Raw genomic sequence first — 20099 nt, 5'->3', positions numbered from 1 at the left:
AATAACCAATGTTTTTTAACAGTTAGATTTTGCAATCTCAATTGAAGACTTAGCATGTTACATATACAGGATGAAATACTTTATGTCCAAGAGCATAGATAATAGTATCTAAAAATGTCTTCTACCTCTGAAAATATTGAAAAACATGATGTTAAATATAATGGAGAAACAAAGAGTGTTTAATAGATGTATAACTTGCATAGAATTTAGGTAATCAGAATACTGTACATTTTCACAGAATGTTCAGAAAATTACACATTCCGTTGTAAAAAAAGGGGCAGTTTTGACACTCTGTCAGAACCAAATGGTAAGACATGTGGCAAATATAATTGGTAAAAAGCTGACACATAATCTGAGTAATATTGCTAACCTTCTTAATCACTTCTAGCTCTGGCAGAACACATCTGAGGGTTATCTAAACTCAGAATTTCCAAAATCACCACAGAAAATGACTTGATGTAACCTTTGACCCCTAACAACAGCACATGATTATATTACTCATAACTATGACATATTAAACAAAAACACAGGCCTTGCTGAATACATTGATACCACTTTTGTGTTAATTCAGTGTGTAAAACCCCAGTTATTGTCATTTGTAATACAACCCCTGTATAGTTTCTAAAATATTAATTTCAGGTAATTACATGGAATATGGTCTGTATTTTTTTTATTTTTCCAATGACGTACCCACCCTAGATGGATGTATTAGGACCTAGTCTATCCCAAAAACACCAAAAGATTAATCTCTACCGGGGGTTGAGGTTTTTCCAAATTGCAAGCTATTTTTCAATACAGATGATAGACTATAAGAATCAAGTCACAATTTTTCGTGACTCGACTTGACTCGAGTCACTGCAGCAAAGACTCGACTCAACTCCCTGCTCAAAAGACGTGACTCAACTTGAGTCACGCAAAAAAGTCTCCATCCGACTTTATTCATTGTTTCAATACATGCAGCCCCTCTCTAACACACACAGTCACCTTGTCATTTTGCACATAAACAGGTTTCTGCCATGGTGGTTAAGAACATTGCTAAGGAAACAGTAAACACCTTTCTAGCCTATAGCACCGTTCTGTGATCATAACGTCACAAGCAGCAGGGAGCACAAGAATCAAAATGTTTAGGCGGGAAGCAAAGACAGATTTCGGATCACTGATCACAGAAAATCCTGAGGAAAATAGTCAATTCTGAGTTTTGTCACAGACACCAAAAAAACAAAACAACAACATCATGGAGAGTACACTAAAAGTACACATAAATGCCAAAAGTCCCTATATGGTCGGGACAGTCTTCTTAGCAAATGTCCCGCGTCCCGATGCATAAGAAAAAAGTCCCGATATTTACCCATAGAAAAAAATCATGTATTCTGCACAATACTTCGTGCGGCCGACACATCTGCAGATCACTAACTTACATAAAGGTAAGAACACTTCATTATGTCTATTTTTACTGTCATGATGGTCGTGTCGTGTCGTGTTGAGTTGGGGGGGAAGGTACGTCTATTATATAATAATGAGAGTTGTTTTACTTATGACTCCTCACATGTGTATGATGCATATGACCCCCCCCCCCCCAAGAGACAATCCCTCTGAACAGCTTTCAAATGTTGGCAAGAATGAGTACATGTGTTGGTGGAGTTCACTTTTAATAATTATACAGTCGACCGGGAGAGAAACAAGCAGGTTGTTGCTGCCAGCACTTATTGAAGCGACAATATGAATAAACTGCATTCAAAACATAGCACCGCCCATACAGAAGAACCATATATTTAAAATATATAGAAAAGCACATATTTGAAATAAATTGTCCATTATATATTAGTCAGTTATGGGAATACATACATAAATATATTTAAAATACCACAAAATTGGCCGGTTTTGGGTATATGAAACATATAAAATATATGGCCACATAATAAAATTATATATTGTTGATGGACCAAAACATATATTGCAACTGCATGGATAAATATATTAGTCATATACAAAAATCTATATTCAAAATGTATTTTAAAATATTTATCCATATATACATACATACATACATACATGTTAAATATAAAAAACAAATACTTTTTATATTACAAATAATATACTGATCCATACTAAATATGTATTTTTCATATATGAATTGGGTATTTACAATATGTTTAAAATATATTACTTACTTTAAAATGTAATCTATGTGTACCTGGTAAATTAAGTGCAAGATCTAACAGAATAATTCAGTAATAAATAATTATGCAGTATGTCAAAATGAAAGATTTCACATATTTAAATTTGAAATAAAGCGTTTATTTCAAACACTTTGAGAAATAGGGAAGGGAAGACAGTGCAAAGACAACCAGGAATGATGACATAACTCTCATGTGAAAGAGTACAGTCATGCCCCTGGTTTACACACTCCAAAGGTATAGCCTTAATTAGTTCAAACAATTACAAGTCAATGAGAAGTATAACATGTGTACAAAGGCCTCAACTATACAAAGATGAATAGCGTGTTACAGATAAACATTTTAAGCATTAATGTAAAACTACATAAATAAAATTAGGCATCCAAACAACTTTTTTAATATCAAACTTTCCCTTCATTTATACAGTAGAATAGTACAGAGCAGGCCTGTAGACATTTAAATAGTGCTTTTACAGTAAGATGACAATTGACATATCCGGCGCCACCTATTCCAATTTTTTTTTTTTTGTATTGTGTGTTACATGTTCTTACAACAGTAAGGTGTGTGCATTATTTTAATTTTTTCTGTACCCTTTGGAAGAACTACATTTCCCATTTCCTCCTATCATACATATGTGAGCAGGATAATGAGAAACGTAGTTCTGAAGTTCTTCTGAAGGGTACATATGAAGCCATCTTGAAAACACTATTTAAAATAAATGGTTAGGATGTCAAAATAATAATAATAAAAACAATTCACATACCTTACTTGAAGTTGTAGCAACATGGGAACATGCAACACACACACACACACTTGATTTCCCCTTTAATACCTAAGGAAAAACAGTAGAGGGCTGCAATTAAAAAAAAAAAAAAGCTTACCTGCAATTAAAAAAACGCTTACATCTTAAAATCTGTGTACAAACACACAAAAAAAGGCTTACATTTTAAAATTTGAGTACAAACACAAAAAAAGGCTTACATCTTAAAATGTGCGTACAAAAACAAAAAAAAAATGCGTACATCTTAAAATGTGCGTACAAACTAAAAAAAAAAAAACGCGTACATCTTAAAAAAAAAAAAAAAGCACCATACAAATCAAATCCTATAAACGGAATGACATAAACAAGTGGGCGGGTGTTGGTTGTGGAAAGACATAAATCAGATCTCCGATTGGATGAATATTTATCAGTTACTGTGATCCTGGACCGTGGAAGCTGTCGTCTTTGTACACTTTTGGGTATGTGTTTTTCTATCTCTTTCGCTCTCTCTCTATATATACACACATTTTCTTTCTATAAAAACAATATTATTACCGTAGTAAAGGTGGGACTGAAAAATGGAGCATACAAAATAGTAGCCTGCATTATAAATTTGTAAAGAGCGCCGAGCTTCCACACCACTACTACAGTCTATGTAGAGCAGCTATTTTATAGATATGAGTGATTACATAATGGTGTAACTTTATGAGGCATTCTGTCTTCCTTTTAAGAATTTAAATATACCTATGTGTAAACTTTTACGAGGAGTGTAGGCTGAACTTGGGCAAAGCAGAGAGGAGTTGCCCTTCGATTCCTCCTAATTATGAAAAGCTGTTTTAATAACGCAGTTAGATTAATTTTTTTAACATGAATACAACTATCCAGGTAGGTTACCATGAAAGCTTTTGATTATACAGTATTTATAGCACCGTTTGCTGTGATGGTAGGGTCCTCCCAGTGAACACCCCGCTTTGTAAACGGAACAGTCAAGTCAAATTTAACGTGACCGGGGTTCCGCAAATGTCTCCATCCACATGTTCCATGTTTTTACACGGTGAATGTGCTTTGACATGTGCACTTCACTAGGGGAATATGTATTTTCATTACCTAAGGTCTTGAGACTCGGGAGCTGTAATACTAATAAAAAAAAAATAATAAAAAATCCCATCTGAGGAATTTTTTGGCCAATCAATTTTGCTATACAAGACACGTTTGTTAATCTTTGTGACATTTTATAGAAGTGTTGTTTTTATGAAGTCCTTTATATTTAAGTTAATGCTTAAAAATATAACTCTTTTTTTCTAGATTAGGATGTATTGTCCATTTTGTGGTAATACTTTGGGGAACAGTAGGTCATTCTGCGGTTGCTGTGGAAAATCAGTGCAGTTCCTACCACAAAGCCCAGCAGAAGGCAATGATGAAGGTGAAACATCACAGGGTAAGTTGTTTTCCCAGCATAGACTGTATATATCCTTTTATTATTATTATTATTATTTGCTGTATTATTGAATTGTGGTTTGTCACACTTGAACAAAAATTATTGTATTTCTTGCTCTTATTGTATTACTTGTATTGTAACACTTGAAATGTATTTGCTTACGATTGTAAGTCGCCCTGGATAAGGGTGTCTGCTAAGAAATAAATAATAATAATTATTATTATTTCCGTCTATATTGGCAAAAAATTCATTTAATTCCATTAAACTTTTAATTAAAAATGAACGGGAGTAGTAGTACCTATTTTTTGATCCACTAACTCTATGCCCAGGGTATTTCATTTGTTGTACAAGGTAAGTGTAAATATTTAATGTAACAAGTGACCAATACTTTTTGGAGCAAGTGTATGTCCTTGTTGAATCGTCATAACCAAGTGACACTTTTTTCCTGCCGCCTTTGTTTTTTGAACACTGATTCAGCTTAGAGAGGAATATTACAGTTGATTGAATTAAGTTAAGACAGGGGTGCTAATTACTGCCACTCCAGAGATCGCTATAGAGTCACAGACATGAGTATTTCCACCGCATGTCTGAACTCAAATAATGTACCTGCAGTCTTCACTAGTATGAATGAATGAATGAATGAATGAGTGTTCAGTGAACTTCAAAAACATATCATTGCTAAAGAACTATAGTTTAATAAACAATATTTATTAAACTAATTAAATTAGTGAATAACATTGTTTCAAATGGAGAGTGCCAATACTTTAGTTTGTGACTGTGTGTGTGTATATATATATATATATATATATATATATATATATATAAAATATAATGTGTGTGTGTGTTTATTTGTAGTTAGTGCAGTTCAATGTAATCAATTACTTTAATTCCATGATTTCAAGCTACCAATGCTTGATTCAATTGATGACTGTTGCCACTCTCACAATATGTTTCATATGCCACAATGTAGGTATAATATTGGTAAACATGTGGCAACCGCCACACAATGTGCTGCAAGAAGCGTAGCACCTGCGCATTCTTAAGTGCATGCCAGTAAGCCTGGCCAGGCAATCTAGTTATTTCATGACAGCGTTTTTAATTAGCTCCTTAATATTTCGCCATACATACGTGTATATATAATCTATATCCTTGCCTGGTTTAAAAATAAAGTCTGTTTAAGAGAGAGAAAAAATACGGAGTTATTAGAGACAGAGAGAGAATTTACAGGCAACCTGTTCAAACGGCAGAAAAAACGAGTTAGTCTGTGTATAGCATGCTTCTAGTCGGTGTTATGTCAAACAACCGTGTTTTGGTTTTTACCAGTTTCTATAGCGGGTTCGACTAATACTAGTGCAATAGCTAGTATCACATGCTGCTCAGTACTCGTTGGGCAATACTTCCGTTTTGGGTCCTATTTTTCTTCCAGTTGGTTTGATTTATATATTTACTTTGATACTTTACTGCTTTTACGGGACAACGGAACGAGAGAAGATAGTCAAGCAAATGGCAACTCCCAACATTGTATGAACTGGAGGACTTGCACACGGATTCATCATAACCGGGTGAGATCGATCCTTTTCTATTTTTTGCTGCAGTTTGGATTACAAATATTTTTTGGATGGCCATTCAGGTTTTTGTTTGGAGAGCGTTCTTTTGGGATTGCTGGATTGTTGTGTTATTTTTCTAGAACTTTATTGGTTTGTTTTTGTTTGTTTTGTTACTTTCTGGGTGCGTTTTAATATCAAGCCCGGGACTGAAACTTTTAAGTTCTCATACACTTGGATATAATTATTGCAACTGCGTGGGCCATAGAATGAACAGCCTGATCATTGGTTGGCTTGCCTGTATTTTTTTGTTGTCTCCTTCCCTCTCTTTTTCTTTTTTGCTTACTCAAGTTCCAACAGCGAGGCAGATTATTAATGGTTTTGCTATACATTGGTATTGTGATTATCGGTACAAAGGCCTGTTCATATAATATATATATAATATATATATATATATATTCCAATTGCATTTTTATGTGATTAGCATTGCAGTGTTGGTGTGCTCCTTGAAGGATTATCTAGAGATATACTGGGTAGTTTCTTCTACTAATAGTTCTACTGGATATTGTTTGTTCTACCAACCTGGATGTTTAGTTTGCTTACCATTGAGTCAGGGTTGATATTTGCCAGATTTCTGATCTTACTTAAGACTTACTGTTCTGATTACTCCAGGGTACACCTGTGCTTAGTACTATATACAAATAGACATAATAAACCTATCCTGTTTAAAATTTACTCCCTTGGTTCTCGTGAAATCCTTGTTTTTTGCTGTACTGATTTACCTGCTGGGACTGTAGTATTGAATGTTTTATGCTCGGTGCTAGTATACACTTATGGCCTAGGTGTTTGGTTATTGTACACTAGGTAAGTTTGTTACAGAAGCGGTGGCCCGTACGGGGACTAAGTTAGAGTGGATAAGAGTTTTGTTAAGTTGTAAGCTTGCATCGTTTTTTATAGCATTCTGGCGTAGTATTTTGTAGTCATGTCTTTTGATTTGTTAACCCCGTTTCGAGAGATAGGTCCCTCTGATATGTTAGTAGAACCACCTAGTGTTTATATCACCAAGAGAAGACCGAGAGAGCCAATTGTTGAAGTGGGCTCCCTGTTGAGTGAATTGTACATTAATGAGCCAGACCCTGATGAGGCAGAGGAGGAAATAGGAGAACAGTGCTTGTCTGAGGAACGGCAAACCTTAGAGTTAGGTAATAGGCTGGCTCAGATAACTGAACAGGTCAAGACGCTTGAGGAAAGTTTTAATCTGGCACAAAGCAGCAGTATTAATAGGGAGGAGTCTTTTCGGTAATATGTGGACACCCAGTTCCAGAGGGTCGATAGTTTGACGGAATCATCTGTTGCTCAGCTGGAGCGGTCAGTGGTGGATTATTTTAACCGTTGGAATGAGCATTGGGACAGAGAATTTAAGAAGCTAGAGAGAAGAGCCAGTACCCCCAGAGTGTCGGCAATACCATCGCGCCTTCATACATCAAGGTCCCATCCAGCTGATCGCAGGACGGAGGAGCCAGAGATCACTTCTAGAGGGGCCCATGACCCTAAACTGCCGATAAAAATTAATTTTCCTTTTGTTTGGAGGTGACAAGAGCAGTGATGCAGTGGGATATATTGATTTGTGTGAAGAGTTTTTAGCTTTGCGGCCATTAAGAGACATTGAAATTATGGCAACATTATCTTCAGTGTTAAAGGGGTCTGCCAAAAGCTGGTGGATGACTGAGAAACATGGAATATGCTCATGGAGTCATTTTAAAAATGAATTCCTGAAAGCTTTTCTCCCAGAAGATTTTCTCACTACTGTAGAGGATAGGCTACGTGACAGAGTACAGTCCCCTGGAGAAAGTATTAGAGATTTTGCATATGATTATCGCGCACTGTGCTTGAGGTGGAAGCCGGACATAACGGAAACAGAGATTGTCCGACAAATACTGAATAACAGCAACCCAAAGCTCGCCAGTGGTCTCCGTGGCACAGTGAGTACTGTGACTGATCTGGTTTGCGTAGGCACCAGGATCGAAAGGGACTGGAGCGAGCAGAAACAGTATTGGGCTAAAGTAAATAATAAAACTTCCACAGATATCACCGGAAAGAAAGGAACCAAAGGAGCCTTAAGAAAACCAGCAGAGGTGAGTGTAATGCAAAATATCCGAAGATCCATCCCGGATACCCCCAGTCTCTCAGGATTGACTCTATTAGTCGTGAAGGTTGGGGTAAGGAACACACACATTTCTGCATTACTGGACACAGGTTGTACATTTACTTTAATGAAAAACCAATTATGGCATCAAATTCAGAAGCCAAGTGACGTGCTGCAGCCATGTGAGGATCAAGCCTTTGTGTTGGCGGATGGACAGTCTCATAGCGCTTTAGGGAAAGTCTGCCTTACATATGATTTTCATGGCGAAATTTGGTCGGTCGACACTTATGTTATGTCAGACCAACACCTGGCATTTCCTTTGATTCTTGGTTTGGATTTTTTATATAAAACCTCTACCGTGATTGATCTGCGTAAGAGACAGTATGGAGTCAAAGGACAAAATGGATATGCATATTATCCATTCTTGCCCAGGATGGAGTGGGAATCATCATGGAAAGTACAAAACATGCCTGACGTGCCTCGCATACATCTTTACTTGGCTGTCTCTAAGAAGCCTGATGCACCTACATGTCTTGCCCAGGGTACAGAGGAGCATACCCCTACTGATACACACGACGGGATGCAGCGACAGGATCTCCGGCAACTCATGAAGAAATGGCCTGCCGTGTGCACCTCCCAATTAGGCATGACTACAGTTTGTACTCACACCATCTATACTACAGATGAGATGCCCCTTCAAAAAAGCACTGATTTAAAGAACACCTTCATCAGATGACAGAGGATGGCGTGATTGAACCATCTTCGTCAGATTGGTCTGCTCCGGTGGTGTTGATCGAGAAACGTGATGGATCTTATCGTTTCTGTGTGGACTACCGAAGGATGAACAACAAAACCCAGTTTGACGCCTACCCCATGCCCTGTGTCCATGACATCTTGGAGTCACTGAATGGAGCAGCGGTGTTTAGCTCACTAGATCTACGCTCAGGATATTGGCAAGTTGCCATGGATCCTGACTCGAAAAAGAAAACTGCTTTTGCTACTCCATTTGGGTTGTTTCAGTTCAAAGTGATGCCTTTTGGACTTAAGAACGCTGCTGCTACTTTCCAACGTCTCATGAAACATGTGCTGGGAGAGTTGAGAGGACGCTGTTGTTTTGTCTACATAGACGATATCATCCTCTATTCTCCCAGTGAGACCCAACATTTGAGGGACCTTGAGCTAGTGTTTAAGAAACTGCATCAAGCAGGTCTCACTTTGAACCTGGCCAAGTGTCACTTCTTTAAAAACACCTTGAAGTTTTTAGGGCATATCGTGTCTAAGGAAGATGTAGCCATTGACCCGGAGAAGGTAAAAGCCATACAAGACTATCCGGTACCTACCAATCTTAAGGAGGTACAGCGTTTCCTTGGATTGGCAGGTTGGTACCATAAATTCATTTTAAGTTTTGCAGACATTGCAGCTCCCCTCAACCATCTTAAAAAGAAGGATGTGAAGTGGGAATGGACAACAGCCTGCCAGACCAGCCTGGAGGTGCTTAAGAAAGCTCTTCAAGCTCCTCTGGTTTTATCAAACCCAGATTTTTCGAAGACCTTCTGGGTCTATACAGATGCTAGCGAGGTGGGGCTGGGTGCCGTGCTTGCCCAGAGAGAAGCAAAGGAAGAGCACATGATTGCATATGCTTCCAGGGTGCTTAACTGGGCAGAATGCAATTACTCCACTTCTGAAAAGGAATGTCTGGCAGTAGTGTGGGCAGTGGAGAAGTGGCGTCACTACTTAGAGGGAGTGCAGTTTCACGTGGTGACGGATCATGCCGCACTAACATGGGCTTTTAATGCGCCGAAGACATCTTCTCGGTTGACACGGTGGACACTGAGACTTCAGCAGTTTTCTTTCACAGTGGAATACAGAGCAGGCAGCATCAATGTAGTCCCTGATGCCCTGTCACGTGCGCCGGTCGTTCCTGTGGCTATTATAGCTGTGGGTATGAGAAAGAACAACTTCGGGACTGATCTTCCTACTTCACTCGATGAGGTGGCGGCTGCACAGGCAAAGGATCCAATGGTGCTCGAGTTTCTCGGTGAGGGGAAGATGCCATCTCCGGCAGGACCTAACCGGATTACCTTTGTCCAACAACAGGGGTTGGTCTACCGTAGAATCCCCATCAAAGGAGGGGGTTATAGATTTCAGCTGGTGGTGCCCCCTGGACTTGCACAATCGTTTTTATGTTATTTTCATGATAATCCTTTGGGTGGACACTTAGGACGGCTGAAGACTTTGCTCAGGATTTTAGAGGTGGCTTGGTGGCCCACGGTGCGCAAAGATACATGGCAACATGTGAAGGAATGCAGTATATGCCAACAATATAAACCAGCTAATAGTAAACCAGCAGGCTTACTGCAACCAATGGTGGTCGGTGAGCCAGGAGAAAAGTTAGGAGTGGACTTAATGGGACCTTTTCCACGAAGCAGAAAAGGCAATGTATACCTGTTAGTGGTGATTGATTATTTTACTAAATGGGTGGAAATCTTTCCCCTTCGCAATAGTAAAACACAGAGTATCGCCCGAATCCTCATTCAGGAGATCTTCACTCGGTGGGGTACCCCGCATTACCTAGTCTCAGACTGAGGGCCTCAGTTCACGAGCCAGCTAATGGAGGAAGTGTGCAAATCGTGGGGGGTCATCCGAAAGTTGACGACGGCTTATCATCTCACGGAGAGAGCAAACCAGACAATAAAAACTGATAGCCTCGTTCGTGGGGGAGAATCACCAGCTCTGGGATGAATGGCTCACTGAGTTTTGCTTTGCTATCAATTCTGCTAAGCATGAAACCACTGGTTTGTCTCCAGCTGAGTTGGCAGTGGGACGCGTTCTTAAAGGCCCTCTGGACCAGTTAATTGCTGTAGCTCCCTCTCCTGGTTCTCAGCAGTATACGGTGGTGGAACGCCAGAAAAACCTAGTAAAAGAGGTAGAACAGCGGATTGGAATAGCACAGGTACGTCAAGCAAAATATTATAATGCACATAGGAGAAATGTACAGTTTCAAATAGGGGAGTTAGTGTGGGTAAGGACACATCCATTATCTGATGCCACTGCTAATTTCTCTGCAAAGCTTGCCCCTAAGTGGTCAGGGCCAGCTGTGATTGTGAAAAAGTTGGGTCCTGTCAATTATAGGGTTCAGTGGACAGACCAGTCAAAAAGTGAAACTTTGAATGTGGTCAATTTAAAACGGTATTTTGGAGCAAAAACCCCGGTACCTCCGGATGGGGGGGGGGGGGGGGGGACGGGGACTATGTGGCAACCGCCACACAATGTGCTGCAAGAAGCGTAGCACCTGCGCATTCTTAAGTGAATGCCAGTAAGCCTGGCCAGGCAATCTAGTTATTTCATGACAGCGTTTTTAATTAATTAGCTCCTTAATATTTCGCCATACATACGTGTATATATAATCTATATACTTGCCTGGTTTAAAAATAAACTCTTGGGGCAATTATTGTTTTAGTTCGTGTGCTGGGTACATTTGTTTATATTTGGGTTAAAACGCTATGGTCCTAGACTAATTCGTTTTACGTATTTTGGCCATTACTGTTTTCCGTACTTGGGGGCGGAGCTTCCTTTGGTTAAAAGCTCGAGACCGATAGGGTATAAAAAAGGGTTTTGAAAGTCTGTTTAAGAGAGAGAAAAAATACGGAGTTATTAGAGACAGAGAGAGAATTTACAGGCAACCTGTTCAAACGGCAGAAAAAACGAGTTAGTCTGTGTATAGCATGCTTCTAGTCGGTGTTATGTCAAACAACCGTGTTTTCGTTTTTACCAGTTTCTATAGCGGGTTCGACTAATACTAGTGCAGTAGCTAGTATCACATGCTGCTCAGTGCTCGTTGGGCAATACTTCCGTTTTGGGTCCTATTTTTCTTCCAGTTGGTTTGATTTATATATTTACTTTGATACTTTACTGCTTTTACGGGACAACGGAACGAGAGAAGATAGTCAAGCAAATGGCAACTCCCAACATTGTATGAACTGGAGGACTTGCACACGGATTCATCATAACCAGGTGAGATCGATCCTTTTCTATTTTTTGCTGCAGTTTGGATTACAAATATTTTTTGGATGGCCATTCGGGTTTTTGTTTGGAGAGCGTTCTTTTGGGATTGCTGGATTGTTGTGTTATTTTTCTAGAACTTTATTGGTTTGTTTTTGTTTGTTTTGTTACTTTCTGGGTGCGTTTTAATATCAAGCCCGGGACTGAAACTTTTAAGTTCTCATACACTTGGATATAATTATTGCAACTGCGTGGGCCATAGAATGAACAGCCTGATTATTGGTTGGCTTGCCTGTATTTTTTTGTTGTCTCCTTCCCTCTCTTTTTCTTTTTTGCTTACTCAAGTTCCAACAGCGAGGCAGATTATTAATGGTTTTGCTATACATTGGTATTGTGATTATCGGTACAAAGGCCTGTTCATATAATATATATAATATATATATATATATATATATATATTCCAATTGCATTTTTATGTGATTAGCATTGCAGTGTTGGTGTGCTCCTTGAAGGATTATCTAGAGATATACTGGGTAGTTTCTTCTACTAATAGTTCTACTGGATATTGTTTGTTCTACCAACCTGGATGTTTAGTTTGCTTACCATTGAGTCAGGGTTGATATTTGCCAGATTTCTGATCTTACTTAAGACTTACTGTTCTGATTACTCCAGGGTACACCTGTACTTAGTACTATATACAAATAGACATAATAAACCTATCCTGTTTAAAATTTACTCCCTTGGTTCTCGTGAAATCCTTGTTTTTTGCTGTATTGATTTACCTGCTGGGACTGTAGTATTGAATGTTTTATGCTCGGTGCTAGTATACACTTATGGCCTAGGTGTTTGGTTATTGTACACTAGGTAAGTTTGTTACAAACAGAACATTTTTAATGCTTACATAATTTGTCTGCCCCCATACATTAATGTAATGGTAACTTTCAGCAATTAAGACATTACATGTGTGATTATGTATATAATGGATAACAGGGTGGGTAGTTAACCAGTGTGCACACTCACCATGCTGAAACCAAGCAGCTCTCAAGACATTTCTGTTTACTCAAGGTTTTGCTATAAGCTGTTCAGAAGTTAACCAGAATGAAGGATGGATTAACAAAGATATTATTTTTGGTGCAACTGTATCTAACACTTTAGCCAAGGACACCAAAGAGAATGTCACTGTGCTGTGGCAAAGCAACCTGGAAACACCTAAATAGTGACACCATGAATATTTAGCAGTTTTCCACACTTAAACTGTATAATTTCTAGGGCTTGCCAAATTATTATGGGAAGGCACTGTATACACATGTAAAGCAATCAATAATCAATAAATAAACTTATATTCTTCCTTTTTAGACATCTGGAATATGGATACAGAATCAGAGCTAATAAAAAAATATTTCAGTGAAGGACACACATATGAAGTAATTTTGGATTTGTTGAAGACCCACCATGATGTTCATATGAGTTTGAGAAGTTTGACATATCGCTTAAATCAACTGGGACTAAGAAAACGAGGCAACTACTTAAACTTGCATTAAGTGCAAGCTGTAATTCGCAGTGAGCTAAGGGGACCTGGCCAGATGTTTGGATACAGGACAATGTGGCAGGTTTTAAAACAAAAATACAACTTAACTGTAAAAAGAAAGGATGTAATGACTCTGCTGCCTGAGATGAACCCAGTGGGAAGCTTAAGAAGGAGAAGCAGGAGATTTGTAAGAAGAGTCTATCATACCATGGGGCCCAACTATATATGGCATGTTGATGGTTACGACAAGTTGAAACCATACGGCATTTCTGGTAGTGGATGTATTGATCGATTTTCAAGGAAAATTATGTGGTTGAAATGTGGGCCAACAAACAATAATCCTGCAGTTATTGCTTTGAATTATATGAACTGTGTGTCCGAGCATAATGTTGTACCCATGCGGCTAAGGACAGACTGCGGCACAGAAAACGGGACAATGTCTGCCATCCATTGTACTTTACGATCAACCCAGACTGATGACTTCTCAGGTGCTGCAAGTCATGTATATGGACCTTCTACAGCAAACCAGCGAATATAATCCTGGTCGTCACATTTAAGAAAACAAAGGTGAAATTATATTTATGTAGTGCATAAACATATTGAAATGAAATAATCTAGTAATATGGAAGAGTACAAGCTATAGCATTCTTTAAGTATCTAGATTCTGGAAAAGTATTTTCAACTATCTATATTATTGTTATCATATCACCTCTGTCTGATGGGCCTTGTAAATTATATTTATCTGAGTTCAGTCTCAGGGTCCAATGCAAGTGCACGTTTGCCCTTGCACTTAGCATGTGAATGTTCTGAACTAGGTGCATTACACTTCAAATGCATTTTTAAATACTATTAAATACACATCTTGGTAGAGGTATTATTAGACCTGCTAATCACACCACCAATTGCCATCCATTCAACTTAATTAAACTCACCTGTTGATGATCTTTTCAATTTATGAAGGTGACATATTTGAAGTGCAAAATAAGGACACAGTTCAACAAACAAAGGTAAGTCATTTCAGTTATACAATTCCCATTTACCAGGTGTTTAGTCCTTCTGAGTAGATCACCAGCTGTATCAGATTAGGAAAGTATAAGCAGTTTGTTGGAGGGTAACTGTACGTATTAAGCCCGTGTACCAAGCCCACCAGCACTTACAACAATTATAACTTCTAATAATAGATATTTTATTTTGTTAATAATCTTGATGAATTCAGTAGACTGCTCTGCCCAAGTTACTTATTTGAAGTCGATCAGAACTTTTGTATTTCAAAAACAATCTTCTGTCACTTCCTGGTGGCCATTTTGAAAGACAAAAAACAATGAAGAGATTAATGTTCTGTATTTTAGTTGGAACATCTGTATAATTGGTAACTGTATGAGGAAAATTGCTAACTAAAACAATTGGTTTAATATTAGAACTAATTATTCTAAAATGCAAACTTGAAGAAAGAAGGGAAAAAGTAGTCTTAATTGGAAAACAGGTGGGCTTAATTGGGACATGATATACCTATTAATCCCAGTCCAGATTTTGCTCAGATTTTGGAAGTATCATAAATAAAATGTATATTTATATAGTCTGGAGTAATAAATGAGATGGATCTTTTATTTACACTACTGTTTTACTGGCCAAACCTTAAGCTTCATATTAAAAAAAGAAAGAAAAACATTTGTTTGTCTTAATAGGTACACTTACATGAAGTTTGTAAACTGTTACAGCTGGTGATTTACTCAGAAGAACTAAGCATCTGATAAATGTCAATTGTATAACTGAAATTGCCTTTGTTTGCTCAACTGTTACTCTTTGTACTTCAAAGCAGGTCACCTTCAAAAGGTTGAGAAGACCATGAACAGGTGAGTCTGACTGTTGAATGGATGGTGATTGGTAGGTGTGATTAGAAGGTTTCACATTGATGAATAGGGGTTACATACAAGTATCTGAAATGCATTTGGAAGTACATGATCAAGTATTTGTATTTAGTTTTGGTAGTAGAAGCTTGAACGCTTTCAACAGGAAGTTATTTGAATTTTCATTTAAATGCATTTGACCCCAAGTCTGAAATTTGTTATTTAATTTAATGTTTTGTTTTCATTAGGTCAGTTTTGGATGGAGTTGCTGGAAGACAAGTAAGCCTTCCATTTCCATGTGACAAGACATAGATCCTTGATGAAAAGTACATTTTAAAAGTTTGAATTTTAAATTCTCAGTCACTATCAAATATTTTAATTTTTTTTTAATGTTTAGGTTTAATTCACAAGACTGTGGATACCCAGTTTTACAGGAACAGCTACAAGAACGTGAAACACTGGGTCAAGATGCATGTCCTTGTGGAGATGAGAACCTTCAGGACTATCTTACTCTAATAAAACATGAAAGCAACTTCCAATCGCCTCAAACATGGGAGTCTGCTGTAAATTTGTATTTTAAATTAAAGGAAATAGCAGATTTGTAAATGTTGTCCCCACCAGTGCTCGGGCACAGTAGCTAACATGATTTTTTCTTTACCTTTTACAATAATATTACCAGTGCTCAGTGATAATATTATACAGCACTGAACAAATCTGTATCCTACTGCTATTTCAAATATGGGCCATATTGAATTTCTCCCTTAACTTGTTGTTCTTGCATGGTCTTCCCTTATACACAAAGACTGTACATTTAAATATTTTTTCCACATTATATTACGCTAACAAGTTAATTGGTACGTTTCTTAAAGATCTCACAGTACTGAATACCGGTGCTCAGACTTTACCACTCAATAAAATCCAGTTAGTGATTTGTAATTTTTGTAAATGTGTTTTAATGTGTAGCTCTTTTGCATTGTTTTAAGTAACACAACAGTATGTATTATATACAACATGCAAGCCTTATCTTAGTTTTGACCACAAATGGACTGTCCTTTTTGGGGAAAAAACACTACATTCTTTTGAATACCTATAATTTGAATTCTGTATATTGTTTCCCTAGAATAAAAAACGCATAATTGCAGACAAAAAGCATGTGGCCTATCTTTGTTAATAAACTGATACAACACATTTAAGTTTTTTTTTTTTTTTTTTTTAATTTTCAGTTCCCAGCATTATACTTTGCATTGAAAGAACGTCTGTGCGCAGGGCCAATTAAAATGGACATAAAATGCTGTATAATGAAAAGAAATCTTGACATTGTGTAGCCACTAACAAACACACAATTTCACACCATGTTTGAATAGTAGTCTCTGTAGAGACATTGGGTATGAATGTATTGCTGTCATTATAACAAATTTACACATCCAACAGCAGTCTGTATGGATTAAGCTCTGCAACAAAAATAAATTGTCAAATATGACTATTTTCTTTTTAAGGGTGTAAATATAACATGCATTATTATTTTATTTAGTTCCTATTGCCCTTCATAATATCAGTAAATCCCACTGCACCTATTAAGGCTTTAATTTAGTTTTTTTGTGATATCCAATGTTTAAGTTTACCTTCAAAAGACTTTGTGGAAGATCATTTAAAATTAGCCAGCAGGCGATGTGTTTACATGCTTATTCTTTAAATCCAGTTTCTTTAGAGTTGCTTGATGATACATCTTGACATTTCAGATTGAAATCCAGGTCGTCACCTGTTCATTTTGCAGGGACTTGTACATGTCTAATATCTAATGCTGTGTTGCTTTTGCTTAGTTGATATTAGCAAACCTAACTATTATAGCACAAATAAGCTGAATAAAACTAGATGACAAGCAGAAGCATGTTCGTAGGACTACAGCTAAGTTAGGCTAGGTTATGCTTCATAAATTGGGATCCAATTTAACTTCATCTGTACACTTCCTCCCACATAGTTTAGTCATTTTACAAGCCATCTTTCTAGATATAGCTAACACTTTACATAAGACTCGACGCAGAACGCATAACATGTACAAAAAGTAATTATAGGGATTGAGTTTGTTGGTCAGAAAAGACCACCGTAACAATCTCAATGATCTAAGGTTGACCAAACCCTGGAGAATTTTGTATTCCAAAATCCATGCTGGTTTTGAATTGCCCGTATGAGCCAGAGACTGGAAGTCTTATAACATTTCCGCAGGTGTTGGACAAGGGGAATGTGGAATTGTAAATGAAATCTATGGATGGCCGTGGCTGCATCCCTGCAAGTGGCAGTGCTCGGAGTCCTGTGGCAAACATCAATATGTCCTCCAGTGAAACTCCCTTCATTTTGCTCTGAAAAATATTTATACAAATATATTATGTATGTTCCGATATAATTTTTTTTTACAATTTTTAAAATCATCTTATGACAATTTTTAACCCTTCACAATCTATTTCTTCACAGAAAACAGTATAATTCAAATCTATTAATAAAATAAGTGTAGCATTTGAAAAATAACATGAAAAGTGAGTGCACATATATAAAGTGACCACGTAAAACATTCAAAGGTAGAGTTTATCTTAAACATAACCAATAACAAACATGACAGCATGCTTCCATAGAATAGCAAGTGTTTTAAAAAAAAAAAAAAAAAAAACAGTTTCTTTATATTAAAGTATCCTGCTCATGGATACAACAGTCGTAAGCACTATTCATCATAAGGTGATGATGTATCTGGTAAAGCATAGCCTTAAGCATCATGCAGGGCCTGACGGAAAAAAAAAAACCTTGCAGAAAGCTTATTTACATATGACACAGGTGCAGCTGTACTGTGGGAAAACCAGACGGTTCCACTATTTTATGGAAGAACTCTAAAATAAATATTGAAATATATTTTATAATAAAGCTGCATTTATTAGGAAAACTATTTGTTTTATTAGTGAAAATGTATGTGGAACAAGAAGCACACACACACACACAAAAGTAAAAATGTAAACAAAAACACACCTTCACAGTCCATCAGGTAGTCTGCCCAGTAACCCATGATTCTGGTCTCATCTCTGCGTCTATTACTACCTGCTAAGCTAAACTCCACTCCAAAAAGATTCTCTATGTCAGCAGCTGTCATTTTCTTTCCACTGTAGCACATGTAATCAGCCAAAACACTTGTGTGTTGCTGTAGAGATTTAGAGTGACCAGTCCATCCTTGAATCTGAAAAATAAATAATAAAATCAAATGGATCCAGTAAAGACTAGGAACTACACCTGCTATAAGGTTTTAAATATACAAATGACCTGTGTTTTGTATTATAGTTCATAGTCATTTAAGATTTTTTATTTCCTCATGAATTTACTTGTAATTAATTTTCCTGAAATCTGACATTACCATAAAAGTAAAAAATAAATACAAATAATGATAACATTTGAATCAAACACTAGGGATAAAGTATACTTGAACATAAATCTTAGCTCCATTTTGTGATTTTTTAATTCTCAATTTATAAAGCTGGGTAAATTATTAGCATACATTAACAAAACAATTTGAACTGCTCCAACAAAAAATATACTTTTTCTTTAAAAAAAAAAAAACATGTTCAGTACTGCTACACTCCATATGATAGCCGCACCAAAGGGCCAATCATATTTTGCAAACAAACTTTTCTTCACTACTTCTATGTGTGTGTATATGATTAACAAAGACTGTTTTCTTGATATGTCACTAACTTCAAATATTTAAGTTTATCATTTATGTTGGTTGGTGGTTATATGGTAACAAAAACCCATTACCTTTGAATTTGAAAGTGATTTCTAAATATAATATACCACCGAAGGTAGTCCTTAACAATGGTCTTTCTATCCTCCACAGTTTGAGCATAACGTAAACATCCGGCTGTCTGAAACATAGCACTGTTTCTGATCATGACAGTTCTGAGAGCATCCAATGATTCAGCATTTTCTACCTGTTAAGAAACAATTTAATCTTTATTCATCAATAGCTCACAATTACAGTACAAACATTAGGATTTTGTGTTACAGGCTAAGGTAAAATACTCAACTTGAAGTGTAAGTGAAGGGCGTGTATGAAACTGATAAATCAAACACTGCATTTGTACCCTTTTCATCCATTCATTTTATTATGTATTTTTTAAAGAATGATTACTGAATAGTAGAGGTAAAAACATGATTGTGCGCAGCTAATGAAGAGTTAAATGTAGAGTGCTTGCTGCTTGATGTTAAACTGTTTAAATAAGTAACTGCATTATTATGCACTTCAATGTGGTGCTATTATCCTATGTGCAACAATCCAGCAGGTTTTACACATAACCATTAAATCATCAATTTCCAAAGACTTTAATTTTTTTTAATTTTGATACTTTAAGCAGGTGATTTTTTTAAAATTTAGAGTTCATTTGGAACAAATACCTGCATACCCTTCAGCCCTCAAAAGACCAGAGTTTCATTAATAGAACAAGTTAATTGATAAATAACTTTCATGTGTTCCCAGTCTTTAGAGGTTGGTGATTTAGGGTGACCTATAAAACTTACTTGGTTGTTGCCATCCAGGAACAGTGTTGGGGACCACTGGTCTATCATCTCCCTACCTCATACAGAACTTTTCTGATTTCGTTATTAGTAAATGTTTGTATAGGAT

The 20099-nt window shown here is 37.0% G+C and overlaps 2 long non-coding RNA genes across 2 annotated transcripts; one reads left to right on the top strand and one right to left on the bottom strand.

Annotated features, from left to right (window-relative positions):
• Positions 1 to 3334: 3334 nt before the first annotated feature.
• On the top strand, positions 3335 to 15717 carry LOC131740070 (uncharacterized). Its single transcript, XR_009330704.1, has 4 exons — positions 3335 to 3416; positions 4243 to 4375; positions 13424 to 14162; positions 15691 to 15717. It is a non-coding gene; the product is annotated as an uncharacterized LOC131740070 (long non-coding RNA).
• Positions 15718 to 18454: 2737 nt separating this feature from the next.
• Positions 18455 to 19794, bottom strand: LOC131740069 (uncharacterized). The gene is made up of 2 exons (XR_009330703.1): positions 19235 to 19794; positions 18455 to 18659 (listed from the first exon to the last, which is right to left on the bottom strand). It is a non-coding gene; the product is annotated as an uncharacterized LOC131740069 (long non-coding RNA).
• Positions 19795 to 20099: the final 305 nt, after the last annotated feature.

Source organism: Acipenser ruthenus, chromosome 12 (assembly GCF_902713425.1).
Source record: "Acipenser ruthenus chromosome 12, fAciRut3.2 maternal haplotype, whole genome shotgun sequence".
Classification (NCBI taxonomy): Eukaryota; Metazoa; Chordata; class Actinopteri; order Acipenseriformes; family Acipenseridae; genus Acipenser; species Acipenser ruthenus.
Note: the sequence above shows the minus strand (reverse complement) of the source record. Positions and strands in the feature narration are given on the sequence as shown.